The sequence below is a fragment of the Callorhinchus milii genome, unplaced genomic scaffold, assembly GCF_018977255.1.
Source record: "Callorhinchus milii isolate IMCB2004 unplaced genomic scaffold, IMCB_Cmil_1.0 Scaffold2, whole genome shotgun sequence".
In the NCBI taxonomy this organism is placed as follows: Eukaryota; Metazoa; Chordata; class Chondrichthyes; order Chimaeriformes; family Callorhinchidae; genus Callorhinchus; species Callorhinchus milii.
In genome coordinates, this window is record NW_024704743.1 from 39073566 (window position 1) to 39092292 (window position 18727).

Here is an 18727-nt window from a genome sequence, read left to right on the forward strand (position 1 = left end):
CGCTGCATCTTTGTTATTGGAGTAGGAAGGATCCAAAACAGATGGGAGAATGATTACATAAATTTCAAGCGGTTTTACATGCAGTGAATAAAACAAAGAGGGACATACACAGAGATTGAAACAAAAAAAATCAGGTAAAGAATGAACCTCCCAGTTACTCTGTGAACCTCAACTTTCAATGGCATCAGTGGCAGTAAAAGTTCAACATGAAATTGACAGCAATAAACTGTAATTGGCAAATCTGACATCAGTTACTGACCTCTGATGATAGAGCTGCATTCTATTGGCTCATGAAGTACAGGAGAAACTGAAAGGACAGAGACAGTGCCCCTAATATGCGTAAACTAACTAAGGCTAAATTACATAGATTTGGAGCTTATTTAAAATCTGTTGGCTAATCTCAAAGTTCTCATGACATCTCGCACCTCACGGGGCTTAGATTTATCTTTCTAAGACCATGTTTTATACCTGCTAATTTATTAATCCTGAACTTGGGGCCTTGGTGTGGAAAGAAAAATACATGTACCTCTATGCATTAGTGTGTTATGACTGCACAGAAAACTACGCTGAACTGTGCTGAACTGGCCATGTACAGTATACCATTACCAGCAAAATCTAGACAGTAGAATGGTTACCCCCCTCAGTATCCCTTTCCTCCTCCTACAATCCATTTGAAAAAAAATACATTTGGTATCAACTAACCACGTCTCTTGATTTAGCTAGCTTCTCCTATTTCAACACGTGACCCTTGTTATTTGCCCCTCCACCTAACTTTCTCAAAAATAAAAAGCAAGCACAGCATAATAACTCCGACATGGCAAGACCAGACCAACACCAAGTTTGCCAAGTCTGTTAGAGACTGTATCCCTTGAGGGTGTACAGAAATGCAATACACCAATCACTGAATGCATTCAAGGCAGCGGGAGCAGGACTATTATAGGATGAGGCGGTTCAGGGGAATCCTTCAGGACAACCCTCTCCTCTGGGGTTTCTTCTCCTTTAATGGATTATAGAATTTTGAAATATATGACAACTGAAGAGGTGTACAACATCTGTGGCTGTCACTTGCAAACTTAAACAAAAAGGAATCAGCCTAACTCACTTGGTAGCTCAGTCCCCCTTGGCCCCCTTCCCTCTACTCCCAAATCCAACCCTCAGCTCGGGTGCAGACCCACAACTGTCCAGTGTCTTGGGACATCCTCCTGATGTCAAAGGCGGTACATAAATGCCATTTGTTGCTGTTGTAGCATTCTCGCCACTGAATCAGAAGGTTGGGATTATTCATGAAGCTCTTTGAGATATTTTAACTTGATAAGGTGCGATAGAATGAAGGTGCTTTCCTTCTTCCAGCAATCAGATTCAGAATTAGTTTTCTTTTGTAGAGCAGACAAAATCATTTCTGGTAAAAGATTGGATGATGCAGTCTATGGTGAAGAGCCAAGAAGAACAAAAGCCTGTCAATGTGTCACACTGTAGTTACATTTGCTGAATACTGTACAACTGTAATTTTATTTGCTGCATAATGTATTCTAAAGAATTTACCACTGTGCGCTAGAAAATAGACTTCACAGGGAAGAGAGGACTTCAAATGCATATAAAATCTTGTGCATTTGAAATGTGGTCAAACACCACATTAAAGGAGGAAGAAGAATTTTCTGATCCTTGACAGCAGAAACAACTAATTAACTGGTTAAACCAAAATCATGTTTTCAATTGTGTGGTTTCTACAAGCACAATTAATATGCAGCACACCTGCATTGGAGTGTCATCTTAAACTATATGGTCCCAATGTGGAGACATGAAGAATATCAAAGTTATTGGAGAGGCTGGATAGGGAAGTTGTATCTCAAAGGTTGGAGGAGTGGAAAGGAGCTGTGGAAGCATTTCAAAGTAAAGTTGAGGATCTTAAAGATCAATCTGTTTGGAGATAGAAATGCCCCACTAAACAGCCATGAAGTGAGTGACTAATTTTATTTTGGGATTGTGGGTCTAGACACCAGGAGAAACTCCCTTCTCTTTTTGAACAGTGCATGGGATCTTTAACATCCACCTGAAGAGACAAATGAGGCTTCAGCTTAAAGTCTCATCTGAAGGATGGCATTTCTAACAATGCAGCACAACCCCAGCACTGCATTGGAGTGTCAGCCTAGAATATATGAGTTCAAAGTTCCCGACAAGGGGCTTGAAACCACAACTTTTTGACTCAAAGGTGAATAATAATAATAAAATAATTCTTACATTTGATAGAGTGCCTTATCATGTTGTTGAGACATCTCAAAGCGCTTCATGGATTATACTGTAAAGTTAATTAATTGTATATTTTGTGGGTGAAACCTGGCAGCCAATTGTGCACAGCAGTGTCCCACGAACAGCCTTGGATTGAGTGACCAAATTATTATTATAATTTTTTTTGGAAGCAATTATTACCCCTGGAAAAGCGATCTGCCAATCGACTAAAAAACGGGTTCCTACTTACTGTTAGGTAAGGAAAATTGGCTAACCTTTCGCCTCACCCGGGAATCGAACTCGGGTGCTCTTGCTTGCGAAGCGAATACTCCAGCTAATACGTTACAGGACTCCACATGTAGAAAGCTCTCCTCAGCCTTTCCTTTCCCACTAACACTACCAACTAAGCCCAGATCACAACACAATTCAATTGATTACCACTTCACTGATAAAATCCTCCCACACTTGGCTTCAGCATAAGCATTGACATTGGCTAAGGAAAATAGCAATTGTTTCTCCACAGACTTGCCAATGTGGTGTGGGGGAAAATGTACATGCATGTATATATCTTGATTAAAAAGTAGTTATGAATAGTGAAGTGTACTTTAGGATGGGTCTGTAACACTATTTTAACATAGGGACGTTTGTAGAAACCTCTCTCAATTAAGCTTAAAACCTAAATCAATTACTTTTGCATCTGGAATACTTTGTTACAGTTTGGTTTTTATGCCTGTTCATTGCAGCTGTTCTATCAGGCAGTACTGCATACTGCATGCTCAACTTGAGCTTACTGCTTACTGCAGGCTCCTCCGAGCCTTGTCAGATTGTACATTACCAATATATTTCCAGCTGTTTTTAAAGCTGACTGCTCCAATGTTACATAAAAGTTACACAGAGTGATATGGCATAAGGAACAGGTCTGTACTGGTCTGTACTGATGTTTATTCTCCACATAAGCCCCTACCCCTCCTACACCCCTCTAATCCCTTTTCCCTCATGAATACATCAAATTTTCTCTTAAATGCATTGATGCCATTTTCATTGACCATAGGTTCCATGTTCTCACCACTCTCTGTGTAAAGAAGTTCCTTCTAATCTCCTTCATGTTTCTTCTCAAAGTACTGCAGTCAGAGCAACTTTTGAAACTACAGAGACAGTTCACCACAGATTTTTATTCCCTATCAGGGAAGGATAGGGAGAAACATCTTGGCTGGTCAGAACATGGTTGACGCTCATGATGATAAATAGTTTTTGCCATAACCAGTTCATTTGTATTTCCATGAAAAATGCAGGTCTTTGTAGTGACTCAATGGCACTAATATTAAGCATTGGGCTCGGCTATCCTTTTGATTTTGAAACGTCGAGGCACACATTAGTCACAAAAGCAAAATGATTAATAGAATGTTAACTTTAAATTGGTTGACCAAGATACTGGTGGTGTACTGAATTGTGGACTGAGAGAAACAAGAGAAAAGTGCCCAGTAGGGGGAAGTATGAGTTGATTCAACACAAGATGTATCAGAAGTCAGTTATTCATTGAAAGCCAAGCTTTTATCCTATATATTCACTCCCACACCTCCATTAGCTCTCAATCTCCAAACAATTGACTTTTAGGATCCTCATACTTACCTTGAAATGCCTCCACAGCCTTGCCCTACTCAACTTCAAGATATCACTCCGCCACTCATCACCTCCACTAACTCTGGCATGCTTCATGACTCCCCACTGGAATACATAGTCTAAGCTGACACTACAATGCAGTGCTGAGGGTGTGCTGCATTGTCGGAGGTGCCGTCCTTCAGATGTCCAGGCCAACAAATCTCCCAGTAAAAAAATGATTGGTCACTTCATGGCTGATTGAGGGACATTACTGTGTTTAAATTGGCTGCTGTATTCGCCCACAAAATACACAGTCAATAGATGTTACGGTATAGTGGGAAATAAATAATAATTTGATCACTTTATATTATAAAATGAATTGACTATATATTTTGTGAGAGAAATATAGCAGCCAATTCCACACAGCAGCATCCCACAAACAGTCCTGGATTGAGTGATCAAATTTTTTTTGAAGGGATTTCTACCCCTAGAAAAGTGATACACCAATCAACTAACAATTGGGTTCCTACTTACTGCTAGGTGAACAGAGGTGTGTGGAGTAAGGAAACTTACCCAACGTTTCAACCTGCTGGGAATTGCACCCAGGTCCTCTCACTTGCAAGGCAAGTGCTCTAACCACTGAGCTACACGACTCCACTGAGAATGAATGGATTCGGGCCAAATGGCCTTATACTGTTTTGTAAATTTCTATGGTTCTATATATACTGAATCTCACATTAGTCATATTAGTTGGGACCATACATTTAATATGACTTATGCAAAGTATGTAAACTCTTGAACGGGCAGATGTACGATTTAGGCGATTATAGGATTTATACAGATCAGATCTATACGAGTTTTACTGTAACTGCAAGGAGCTACAAGAACACACCTATTGTTTTTAAACCCATACAAAATCTGATGTACCATATTTTGAGTGCAGCTGGTGGGATGCCAGGAGAGAAAAGGAAGACGTCAGTGATAATCCCATTTCCATTTACTGAATTTTTAATCTTGTTTATGTAGTAAATTATCCTGCAAGATGTTACCACATTTGTAAACTGACCAATGCAGTAGATATCAAATCCTTTACCCAATCAACATTCCTGAGGGTTAACATCGGGATGCATAAACACAATCACTCAAAATGTGAAATCCCTTTAAAAACCAGAATAGGGGTGGGGGGAAATTGCTATTTTAGTGACTGACATGTGAAGTACAGCACAATGGGAACAACTTGGTGAGTAAGTTTTGGATACATTTTTGAACAAAGACAGAATTGTGGCTTTGTTTCTATTAAGAAATTCCCTAGCCAATCAGCCAGATTCATTTTGTATTTTGTATTAATTCCTGTGAACACTCATTACAAAAGATGAATAAAAAAAGCTTAATTCTGTAGAATCGTCAATACCTCTAAAATTCTGTAGAAATGTGGAGATCAAGTGTCAAGCAATTCACGTTGAAGCAGATATATTTTATACACTATTCTAGGCGATGTTTACAGTGGTCGATTTGGATTCATGTGTTATTGTACCTTTTTGTTGCTTTATCACAGATTCATATATCACACATACCTTCCTTCATGCTAAACTCCCCCAAAATCAAACATTCTAGCACCTTGGGACGTCTTCCCGACACAAAAGGTGCTACATAATTGTAAATTTGCATTGTATCCTGCTTGATATATATTGATGATGAATCTTCTTGCGCAACATTCTAGGATTCTACAAAAAAAGTTTTGCTTGATTGGAATTTCATGGGTTAATGAGAGATGTAGAAACCAGACATCCAGCAAGTAACAACTTGTAGGTTGCCTCTCAGTCAGTGGGTGTGCTTGCTTGCACAAATCCATTATTCCAGTTAATGCAATATTTTGGCATCAGCCCTTCGTTTCCACTAGAGGAGCAGGAATCAGCAAAATTGCAACACAACCAAATAACTCTACGGTTTAGTCATCGAAAACACATTCAAGTGCACAGTTCTGTCATAATTCTACTTGCACCCATAACTGCTGATGTTTCATTTTTTTCAGTAAGCACGAACAAGCTCAGCAATAGTTCATTTTAAGACTCATCAATCTGTCATATGTGGTCTAGTTTTGAAAACGTTGGCTAACTTTTGTCAAATCTTTCAACACTGGCTCCTCGCATTCTTAAACAAGTAAATAATGTACTGTATTACCATTGACCAATACCACTTCTAAACTCTGGGCAAAAGCAGGGCCTCTAGAGAGACACACATTGTTAGAATGGTTAGGTTCCTCTGGCTCCTCATCACCGAACAGATCCACTTCAAGATCCTCACACCCGTGTTCAAATCCCTTCACTCCCTGGCACCTCTCTACCTCTCCAACCTCCTCACTCACCAATCCACCATCCGGCCCCTCCACTCGACTGTCACCGGCCTCCTGCTTGTCCCTCGCACCCTCCGCCCCACCATTGGGGATCGCGCTTTTAGCCACTACGCCCCGAAACTCTGGAACACTCTCCTCAATCCCTCCACCCTGACCCCTCTCTCCCCTTTTTCAAATCCTGCCTGAATACCGTCCTTTTTGACCGTGCTTACGGTCACCTCCCCCCTCCCCCCATCATCGACTTGGAGTCAGGCTCCGCCCCTGTTAAGCGTTCTGAGATGCTACCCTGCATGGAGGGCGCTATATAAGTGCAAGTCATTGTTGTTGTAGAATATGCAATCTTATGAAAGAGAAGCTTTTTGCTCATCATTTTGTTTATTGTAATTTTAATCTTCAAAACAAGTCCTTGGTGGCACCGAGGCAAAGCAGTGTCCAAGTTAAAGATTCAGACAATCCCATTATTATCCGGTCGCCTGGGTCCAATATCTGGATTTATTTACAATAAATGCGAATTTGTATCGTATCTCAGAGGCTGTTATAAAGAAGCGTGAAACAATCAAGTTAGCTATGCTTTAGTATTGGAAGCTGGCTTGAAATCACTGTTGAAACCAAGTGTAATTATAGCTTCCTGTTCAGTGCAAGCCCGCAGTAAACTCACTCTCTCAGCAAACCTGCACTCAAACAACATGTGTTCCAATGAGGCTGCCCTGTGCATGTTAATACTGTAAATGTGCTCCAAAAACAACGATGATCCTTTTGGTTTAAAAGCGTTTTTTCTGTTGGGACGGCAGATTGAAAGCACAGTTTTGGTAATGAGCAGATGAGACAGGCCATGAAGTACAGATGTGATCCCTGCTGACTGAATGAAAGTGTTATGTAGGAAATATGAAATCCCTGTCACCCACGACAGAGTGCTACAGAAACCACAAACACCGCAACTCATTCTTCACAGGTGGAATTTATAAACAAGGAAAGGTTCACCTTCACGGGCTAAATGCACTGACGAATAAGTATGTGCTGTTTATCTTTAAACTTCTAACTGCAGCTGAATGACTTGTTTTTTGTTTCTTGTCCTCACTGACGTATTCTATCCTTATTCTGAACCTCAAACATTCTGATTTTGTCTTTCTCTTCAATAGTCTAATGTCATTTTGTACTTAGCTGGAGGCAGCTTTACACCGATACCAATGCACATCTGATAGCAGCCTGGTGGCACAACACAGCAGAGAGCGCTGCTTTAAGATAAAGCACATCCTGTCTGAACCAACCATGTGTTGGTTCCAGTAATGACATAATTGCAGTCATCCTAGGTATTTAAATAGATCCAGCCCCTTAGACCAGTAGCTAACTTGGACTTTTAGGCTGACTAAGGAAGCTTCACATCACAATCACCCACACGTGCACAGAGCTCACATTGCCATTGTGCATATGCCCTACACAACATATACAGCAGCCTAAACCCATGATTTCTAAAAGTCAATTAAAAGAAATGGGAAATCCTAATCAAAAGTGATCAATTGGCCAATATACACATGTTTAATGAATAAAATGACTCATCAACCAGGTCTCTGCAATATGGCCCTTACTGTGATCCTTGTTCTTCAATGGAAGACTGAAGCGTCACATGCTTTGAGGTGGGCCAGACCATGTCTGGGAGCATTGTAGTTACTGCATGAAATCATCATCAGTCACATATTATTGCAGACATTTACTAATTCCTGCCCTTTCCAAGGAATGTAACACATTGTATTCCCAAACATGGTTTACTGTGACGAGATTCTCTCCCCACTTCCAAACCACCAAATGGCTTCATTCAAAACTACATTTATTTTTCACTTTGCCAGATTCTCCATCCCAACATGCTCAGCACTAGCTTAAACATATTGTGTTCGGTACCTGCACTGAACAGGCAAAGTAACAGGAAACCATCCAAGTGTCAACATATCCTTACAATACTTCCTATTGATTTTCCAACCGACTCACCTACAAATCCCTTCAGACTCAAGCATCTTTCTACCTCTCTGACCTGTTCATACCCCATTCATCTACCTGCCCTTTCACTTGTCCAGCTAGGCTCTTCTAGACGTCCCTTGATCCCTCCACTCTACCACCGGTGGCTGTGTTATTAGACACTATGCCCTGACCCTCTGGTGTTCTCTGCTTCAATCCCTGCACCTTGTCCCCTCTTTGCCCATCTTCAGATTGCACTTGAAGACTTTCCTTTCTGATTGTACCAACCTTCCCTTTCTCCCAGGCTCGGGGTCAAGCCACACCACTTTTAACCGCTCTGAGTCACTTCGCTGAGTGAAGAACGCAATATAAATATAATCTGTTGTGGTATTATGGCTCATTGACATGGCAGGCAGTGATCATGGTATTGTAATGAGGCACATTGGAGTAGTCTCCAGCCAATTTATAAACATAACTAAACAGATCCCAACAAACAACAATCAGGCAAAAATGCAGAGGGTCATGAAAACCTGGTTTTGTTTGGCTGCCTGCTCAGCGACCTTCAAATTTCATGTGAGACAATAGATTGTTCTTCCAACCATGTTATCTTTAATCTAACTTCCTCCAACATTTGTTTACCAGCAGAATCAGCATGCTGAGACAAGCAATGCTGAGTTTCCTGGTTTAACGTGGAGAGATTAATCAGAGCTCACCTATGGCACCAATATACTAATCCGGTGTCAGGGCTGTTGATTGATTCATTGATTGATTAATGGAAAAATCTGTCCAACAAGATCAGTTGTCAACAAATCAACAACTGATTTTTTCCCACAGAAGTTGTGCGAATTCCAGTCCTGTGTGGAGAATTGCATATTCGGAAGCACCATCTTTTAGATAGCATGATAAACAGGTCTTGTCTGCCCATTCAGGTGGACGTTAAAGATTCCATTGTGCTATCCAACAGGAAAAAAGGGTTTCTATCACTCTCCTGGCCAAATTGATAATTTACTTTGTGGCTGATTGTGGGTAATTGCTGATGTAAATAGCTGCCACATTTATCCACAAAATCTGTCAAACACTCAAAAGCGAATACTTGCAGTGTACTTTGAGATATTTTAATGTGGTAAGGTGCTATAAAAATGTTTTCACCTAAATGTATGTTCGCAAATCTACCAACAATCTAAGAGCTAAAATAGTCAATTAAAATACAATGTGCATTGTAAGTTTCTTGTAACAACTGATGCATATCTGTTGAACAAAGAGGATTTCAAGTAACATTATTATACCAAATGATAATGTAGGAATTGCAGGAATTTATTGCTTTAAAATAATCTAAAGGCAGAGGAATGCATTTCTTTCCTTCCGTATATACATCCTGCAGATATAAATGAATACAACAGTAAAAAAAAGGTCATGGATAATTCAACAGGAAATGTTCATTTTACATTTTTGGTAAAGATTACAAGTCCTGGGACAAAGACTCACTTCAGCTCATCTCCTCCTGAATCCAAGTCACAGAAGGCAAACAATTCTTTAAGATTTAAAAAAATATTCTGTGCACAATGTTCAGATGAGGGACATAAACACCAGCCAACAGTATAAGTCCAATTTATTCTTTAACGAAGGAAACACAAACAAGTTTAAAAGGCCTTCCTTATGTTGAGGTAATCCAAGGTCAGTCATTGTGCATTCTCTGTACAGAATACAGTATGTGGAGCAACATCAACAAAATTACATTTATAGAGCGCCTTTCACGTCGGGAGGACGTCCCAAAGCGCTGAACAGTCAGGTGTCGGGGCCCGAGCATGGGGGAGGGTTGGTGTAGAGGTGAGGGAAGGTGGAGAGGTGGGAGGGAGACCAAAGGCACGGTCGAAGAGAAGGGTCTTGAGACCGGCCTTGAAGGAGGCAAGGGAGGAAGCGAGGCGAAGGGACCGTGGGATGGAGTTCCAGAGTGTGGGGGTAGAGAGGCTGAAAGTCCGGCCACCAATGGTAGGGCGGGTCAGGCGGGAGACATGGAGCAGACCGGAGCCCGCTGAACGGAGGGAGCGGGCAGGTTGGTAGGGAGTCAGTAGGTCAGAGAGGTAGGAGGGGGCAAGGCCGCGGATGGCCTTAAAGGTGAGGGCGAGTATTTTGAACTCAATCCTCTGGGGGATGGGAAGCCAGTGGTGTCGGGCGAGGGTGGGAGTGATGGGGTCATGGAGCCTGGTGCGTGAGAGTTGATGATATAAGAAAAAGCTTTTCAACAGCGCGTTATTGGGTACAAAAAGCTCCTTGAAGCTCTTTGAGATGTTCTTGCTATGGGACACTACCCTAAGTGAGGGGTATATATTAAGTAAGTTTTTGTCATTGTTGTTCTCCTTATGTGAAAGGTGCTTCATCAAATACAAGGATGATTATTATTATTATCATCATCATCATCATCATCATCAGTGAATTGAGAATTTCCATCCAGTCTTGGGAAGGTCATCTGCTTCCAAATGAGGTATTTGTATTATTTCTAGGTTAATACAAAAGATGAAACTATTGTCCCAATATTTAAGATCGTACAATTAAAAATTTTTTAAACCTCTCTTAATTTGGAAGTTTTTTCCAAAAAACTGGAAAACTGGCTTCCTAAGTTAAAACTGGATTTAAACATCTTACACGATTTTAACATGAACATTGAATACAAAATGATCCTATTACAGGGAACAACAACAACAAGATTACATTTGTATTGGGCTATCAGGTTGCTGAGACATCACCTCCTGTGTCCTGGCCACCAGAAGTGACATAAGCAACATTTCCTGCAGGAAGTGGCAATTGGACAACCCAGAACGTCAGCCATATTTTAGTGCAGGAAGCCAGCTAGTCAATCACAGTCCTGCACTGTAGGTGGAGTAGTGCCGGATAGAAGAGTGCTGTAATGGGGTTTCCCTATTGGTGATATTGCCTGCCTCTGTTAAGTAGATTATGGTGCTGTGCAATTGTATAGGAGAGGTGTGTGGGAAGCTATAAATCAGTTGAAGGAAGCCATAAACAATTGGTTTTCAGCTACTTTGTCCCCGCTAACTGGAACTCTCTCCCAAAATCCCTCCACCTCACATCGTCCCTTTTCACTTTCAAGAGCCTTCTAGAAACCTACACCTTCGCAAGCATATTCAGTCACTCTCCACCTATCCCCACCCTTCTCTGTTCAGTGAAGCTATTCAAAGATATTATCCTATGTGAAATATGTTATATGAGGGCAAGCTGTGTTGTAATGCATTGCAACATTTTCAATAGGGTGAATGGAGAGATTGGCCATGAGGAGTAATGACCTGGACAATAGAAAAGTGTGGACATTTTTGCAAACAAAATTGCGGAGCACTTTACAAATCCTGTGGGAGATTGCAGAGGCCTTTGCTAAATTTTGTGGAGATATTGTGGATATTGATTGGTGCTATTGAGGTATATTTTACTGCTACATTTTTTCACTTTATTGATCAAAACTAAAAGTAAGGAAATAACACATATTAGATTGTTGGAAAAAAAATTATTAATTGCTTCTTTAACAAAAACTGGGTTGTCATTTTTTGTGAAGGAGTGGGGGTGGGGGGGAACTCCTGTAGGGGGGCTACAGGAGTTCACCACCTCCTGCCTCTCGGGGCAGGCACCACACACAGAGATCCATAGAGAGAGACACACATTCAGAGACCCAGAGAGAGAGGCAGACACACACACACTCAGAGACACACAACCGCCCACACAGACACAGAGGGAGACACACACACACACTCAGACCAGAGAAAGACATACAAATACACTCACAGACACAGAGAGATACTCACATTCTGAGAGACACAGAGAAAGACACACACTCTCAGAGACACAGAGAGAGATACACACACTGGGACACAGAGAAAGACACACACTCTCAAAGACACAGAGAGAGACACACACATTCAGAGACACAGAGATAGAGATACACACACTCACATACACAGAGACACACACGCTCACACTCAGAGACAAACACATACACAGAGAGAGAGAGAGACACACTCACAATTTAGTTATGGAGACGACAAGTAGATGAATAAGCCCATTGCACTATATTGCCGGTTGCTAGAGATCACATTCTTGATACCAAACGTGTTGCGCACATCCACGTGCCAGCTCAATAGTGTACAACATATACATTCCCAGAACATGTAGGATCAAACGAATGAGATTGTTGGCTGATTCATTGAGAAGCCTGAGAATTTATCGTTCCAAGGACACTTACCCTGGTAAGACCTGCACTCCCTGTCACACCAAGCTGAATTTGCATTTCTCGTACAGCAGTCACGAGCTGTAATGGATTTGCTATGGATCATCCATCAGAAAACTTTCATGGTTTAAGTGTTCTCAGTATGGATACCCAGGGCCACCCTGAAGAGCTTTGACCACCTGATTAACCAATGTCTTTAGAATGGCAGGCATTTTGAACCATACTTGGCTGGTTATATCTTAGCAGAGAGCATGTTTTTGGAAGTATCACACATGCATGATGATGAAACTGCGTGCTGTATCTCATTGGAGAAGGAGAGAACTTTCTAAAATGTATACCACTATTGGCTGAATTTCTGCATTCTCTAAGTATAGGGGAGGGGGTATAGAAAACATAGCGAGTCCAACAATATAGAAACATAAGCAGATAGGAACAGAAGGAGTCAATTCAGTCAATTGAACCTGCTACACCATTTCATTAGATAATGGCTCATCTACAGCCTAATAATAAATAATAATCCTTGCATTTAATATAGCAACTTTCACTTAGGGAGGATGTCTCAATGTACTTCACAGCATATACTGTAAGGTGGACTGTTTGTTTTGTGGGTGAATGCGGCAGCCAATTTGCACAAAGCACCGTTTTCCTGCCCTTTCACCATATCACTTGATACCTCTGATTGTCTCTGCTTTAAGACTAATCTGATATTATGAAATGTATCACTTCATTTGACTTCACTGTACTTTTTTTAATGGAGTGTCCATTCTAACAATTAATCCCCTGAATTTCCATGTGTAGATGGGACGCAATTAAATCTCAGTTTGATTTGGATACTCTTAAGAATGGTGATGGATTTCTGCATCTGTCAATGGAGTCATTAATTTAGGAAAAAACCTTTGAGTCATTAAGTCTGTCATGTCATTTAAATGGATGTCAGGGAACTACCAACATCTCATATGCTGTTTCTCTCCTGACTATCCTGACTTATATTTCCTCCTAATTCATCTAAATGAACTCGACTCATCCGATTGATGTTTATAGGATGCTGCTGGTGGAACTTAGCTGCCACGTTTGCCTACAGAACACTCACCTCATTTTGAATTAATCTCATTGTGTGTTGCACTTTGAGACGTTTCTTTTATGTAAAAGACTCTGTAATAAATGAAAGTTTTTGTGGTCGTAAAAAATGCTGGGAAAGAATTCAGGGGATATCAACAAAATCTTTGTACCCTGAATGTTATATATATATATATATATATATATATGGAGAGGTGATGCTGGATATATAACATTCAGGGTTCAAAGAAATATGGATCTATACCAGTGAGTTGCTGATCTCAGCTACAATTGTGCCATAAGGAGTTTCTGAATAAAGCCAAGCATCTCCCCAGGGGAAGAGGAAAGAAGGCGGAGAAAGAATGAAGGTCTTACAGATTCACACGGCCTTGCTCCCAGACTATCTGACCCACTTGGCTGGGTTACTGTCCTGCTGTTTACCAATAGTCACCTCATAGTCTTCATATCAGGTTTCCTAAGTGTAACTTAAACGTTCCAACCATTCAATTACAATGCAGCTTTCAAGCTCAGGGAGGAAGAAAGGAAAGGCCCCCTCTGAGTGATAGGATAAAGTGCTGCTTTGAGGTTATGCATCACTTGTTGGTAAATCCCTTCTTTCTCTTAGGATAGTGGAGTCCTGTAGCTCAGTGGTTAGAGCACTCGCTTTGCAAGCGAGAGACCTGAGTTCAATTCCAGGCAGGGCGAAACCTTGGGCAAGTTTCCTTACTCCACACAGAGCCTAATAATAATCCCTCCAAAACCAAAAACAATAATAAATTGGTCATTTTCAATCTACGACTGTTTGTGGGACATTGCTGTGCGCAATTGGCAGCCGCGTTCGCCCATAAATATAGTCAATTCACTTTACAATGTGTTCTGTGAAGCGCTTTGGGACGTCCTCCTGACGTGAAAAGCGCTATATCAAATGCAAGGATTAATTAATTAATAGTGTGGGTAGAACAAGTTGATAAAATATACAGTAAAACCAAAGGATTCAGTTGTCCCTTCTTCATTTAGTTTTTAGTACTGACACATACTACAAGAACCAGAGATAAACTTGTCTCCTGAAAAATAGAAATAAACAATAAGTTGGTCTTGTTCTTGGATCAGTTTGTTTGGTCTTCGTGAATTAATTTATTCGGCAGCTTGTTTACAGGCTCCAGATGTAGTCAAGTCAGAAAAAGTTGTCCTTTAAAGCATTCCTCCCTCCCCCCTCCCTGCCCAGTGCCACAGGAAATATTTTCCAAGTCATGCAAACAGGTCAACAGAACTGCACTTCAATTATATAATATATGTAATAGATATATATTACAGCAGATCAATTCACAGCAAATTAACATCAAATTTAGATCAAACCTTTTCCTGAAAACCTTATTGTCTGTTCTACAAATAGTATCTTATTCTACAAATGGCCATAGGGATGAAAGTAAGCTTTGTTAACACCTTTGCTCACAGGTTACTCCTTTATAATCCTTTTAATTTTGGCGCTATCTTACTGAGTTTGTTTCTGTTAGTTTGAGGTGGGAGGGGGGCAGGGAATTACAAGCTGCTGTTGAATGGATACGGTTGGAACACGTTTCAGGTATCAAACATCTATTTGTTATCTTATTAATCGATAAAAGTTCTGTTGATCGACAGAGTAATTATTTTGCATTTTTCTTTAATAGAATGCCTTCAATCAAGATTACTAACATGAAACATACTAGACTAATTTGTGTCAGCCGTTCTGCCACCCGCTTGCAAACTCCATTCCTTCACCTCCCCCCACCACATCCCTCACCTTTAAAGTGTGCCTTAAGTTATGCTCTCTCGGACACTACTCCGCGTGAAGGGTGCAATATAAATGTATGTTGTTGTGGTTGTTGGCCTATCTCTTCTACTGAGTTTTTGGTTACTTTTCTCCCCCTCTCCCCCTTAAACTCCTCCAATCCGAGCTCATGGAAAAAGATTCAATCTATGAAGACCAAGGCACAACATTTCTCATGGTCTTTGCCTTTAAGATTATTGTCGTAAAATTTAAAATCAGATGGTTCTCAGTGAAGTCTCTAAATGATCAAATAACAGCTTCCACAATGAAAGAATAAAAAAATTATCAAACCCCTGTGGCTTGGCCAGTTTTCTCAGTGAGCGGCTGAGCCATATAGCAACATGACAGGTTTGATCCCAGTCTGTGTTGAGTTAGCTGATCTCAGGGTTGGTATAAGAGTTTCTGCTTCTAATTGCTATCCAGCAACCAGTGTATGGAGATGTACATGTGTAGATTCTGAATGAGAGGTTAAGGACCTCATTAAGCTTGACCGCAACGGACACATCTGCCAACATTCACTCTCAAAGCTCACTCATAAATAATGCCTGCTTGTGCTTGGCCGAAGTTCAGCCAAATGACAGCTGGGTTGGGAGTAAGGAGGTGAATGGGATGAGATATTGGTTGGTAGAGTTTTTTTAAAAAAAGCAAGAGTTGATGCTAAATTGTCCAGATTTGAGTACCTTGTGACAAATCCCAGTAAATCCATGCTCATCTCCATCCCTGCATGAGGCTACTAAATTCCCTAAGGCAAATTATTGGCAATCCCTCCAAACCCTCTCAGTTTCTTTATCCTTGTAACATTTCCTTTCTGAACAAACAAGCCCCTTTCTAATGCCACTGCATCCTTTTCAAATGGATTTGTGTTAAAACCTTCCTATCACCAAGCACCTCTGCAGCATTGGAGACTTTTGACAAACTAGAGCACAGAAACCTGATTGTTTTTATGCAATGTTTTTAATTCTGCAAGTGAAAAACAGCAATAAAAAATCACAGTCTATGTATGTGTTTGCATGAGAGGGAATTGGATGACTTGAAACTAATCCAATGGTTGAAGTTCAAATGGCCAAACTGTTACACATATGTTGCATAATGACAGGGAAAAATGTGCTGAAAATGCTAGTCATGTAAACCACTGAAAATGGCATTTCTGTGCAAAACTAATTGGCAGGGAGGCATGGTGACTTGAGTAACTTATCCCAACATCAGAGAAGCATGGTAACCAGATCAGATGCTGTGGGGCATGAGGGGAAGAGAAGGGGTGGGGAAGAAGAAGGCTTGATTCAAGATAATAATTAGGAAGAGCAGAAAAACACCTCTATCACTCCAAACAGAAAATGCACTTCTACTAATGTTCTTAACATCACATGTATTGTACAACTGTAACCCAGTATCTGAAAAGTCCCAAGGCTTAATTTGCTTTATCTGGAGAATAAAGGTTGCGAGTTAATCCTACAGGCTTTTGGGCCAGATTTATGTCCATCTCCAATTAAATGCATCAATAAAGCAAAGAGCATTGGATGATCTATGATGCTTGAAAAATGTGAAAAACATATAATAATAATAATCCTTGCATTTGATATAGCGCTTTTCACATCTTCTAGACATCGCAAAGCGCTTCATAGAATAGATTGTAAAATTGTAAAATGAATTGACTGTATATTTGAGGGAGAAATGCAGCAGCCAATTGCGCACAGCAGTGTCCCAGAAACAATCGTGGTTTGAAATGACGAATTTATTATTGTTTTTTATCTTGAGGGATTATTATTAGGTGTGTGGAGTAAGGAAACTTGTCCAAGGTTTCACCCTGCCGGGAATCGAACCAGGTCTCTCGCTTGCAAAGCGAATGCTCTAACCACTGAGCTACTGGACTCCTTCCTGTATGTGCTTTGTATGAAAGAAATTTCTGTACGTTTGTGACCAAGTTATATTCTTCATTCCAAAGGATCTACTTAACATCCCCNTTTTCCTGATATTGGTTTCCTTGTACTTTGTGGTGCAAATCACAGCCCCAAGGACATTGGTAGTTTCTTCAGAGAAACTAATGTTATGATTAGTTTTGAAAAAACACTGAATGTCAAAAGTAGGAGCTTGTCATGTTCAAGTTGCAGAGCTGGATTAACTTGCTTTCAATGGCTAAAATGTTGAAAAGTTATTCTAATATTAACATCTGAGACTATAACACACAGAATGTAACATCAGCTAAATGTACAGTAAATTTTGATTTAAACTAATGCACATACTTTTCTGCAAACCAATACTCTTTTTGGCCTACATTACACACTTCAAATGCTGTTTGGTTGCATAACTGTAGAGGCCTGATAAATAGAGCAAGTTATTGTCAGCAGTGAAAAACACAAATTTTCTGAAGAGAAACATAAAAGATCCACATGCTCCTAAATGAACTGACATCCCGTTTTTTTAAAAACAAGTAACTTTCAAAATTCTGTCTGTAACCTCATTTGTACCAAAGTATGAATCATTTGGGTTGCTGACATGCAGAACACTTACAGTACAGCAAATTACTGCCTTACACAGAGGTTGCCAGCAAATAACACCACAGCACTGATGGTCAGCATAGCTTATGAACACTGTTCAGGGTACATGTTCATATCAGCAGCAATGACTGAGATATTTCATGCCACATTACCAAAAATGTGACATTTAGCTGAATTCACTCTTCATTTTCACACAAAGGGTTTTGAGAATGTGTAATACTATACTGTCTAGTGCACAGAGGATTTTGAGACTGTGCTGTGATGTCTAGCGCACAGAGGGTTGTGAGAATATACAGCACTGTCGACTGCACCGAGAGTTGAGTCTGTAGAGCTCTGCATATGAAGTGATAAGTCTTCTGAGTGCTATAGGTTAAAGAGAAAGGTTAATTTAGGAAATTTCAACTGATAGGACATTTAGTACAAGCTAAGTTTACTACACATCTAGAAAGTGTGTGTTTTATCCTTTTATTTTATTATTGGTAAAAGATGTGGGTGATTCCTCTGTATCACCCTTAAATCTTGTTAATGATATTTCAAAGTGCAGCCAGGAACACTTCAAACAAAGATAGACATTTATTACCTAACTTTTAAACAGAATACCCTGAAGAATAGGCATGATGAGCCAAACAATTTCCTTCTATGCTGAAGATTTTTGTTTCTATGAAAGGAAAACCAGACACCTTGCAGTGTTGAATGAACAGTTTCCAAACTGTTTTTGTTAGTTTTAACAGTTCACTTCATGGCTGTTTGTGGGACATTGCTGTGTGCAAATTGACTGCTGCATTTGCTTACAAAATACACAGGCACTACATTTCACGCTAAATCCTGTGAAGAACTCTGAGAAGTCCCCTCAACATGAAATTTACTATTCAAATGCAAGGATTATTAATAGGTTGTCTTCTTTTCCGTTATTTATATAACACATGCAGTTTAATAGCACATTAATACTTTGCACTGTTTCAAATGCTTTGCATGGAATTACTGTCAAGAGTAGTGACTATGGCTATATT

General features: G+C 40.2%; 1 protein-coding gene across 1 annotated transcript in view; it reads right to left on the reverse strand.

Annotated features, from left to right (window-relative positions):
* The window catches only part of myo10 (myosin X), a 156917-nt gene that overhangs the window by 85445 nt on the left and 52745 nt on the right, over nucleotides 1–18727 (reverse strand). The gene's annotated exons all lie outside the window — the stretch shown is intronic.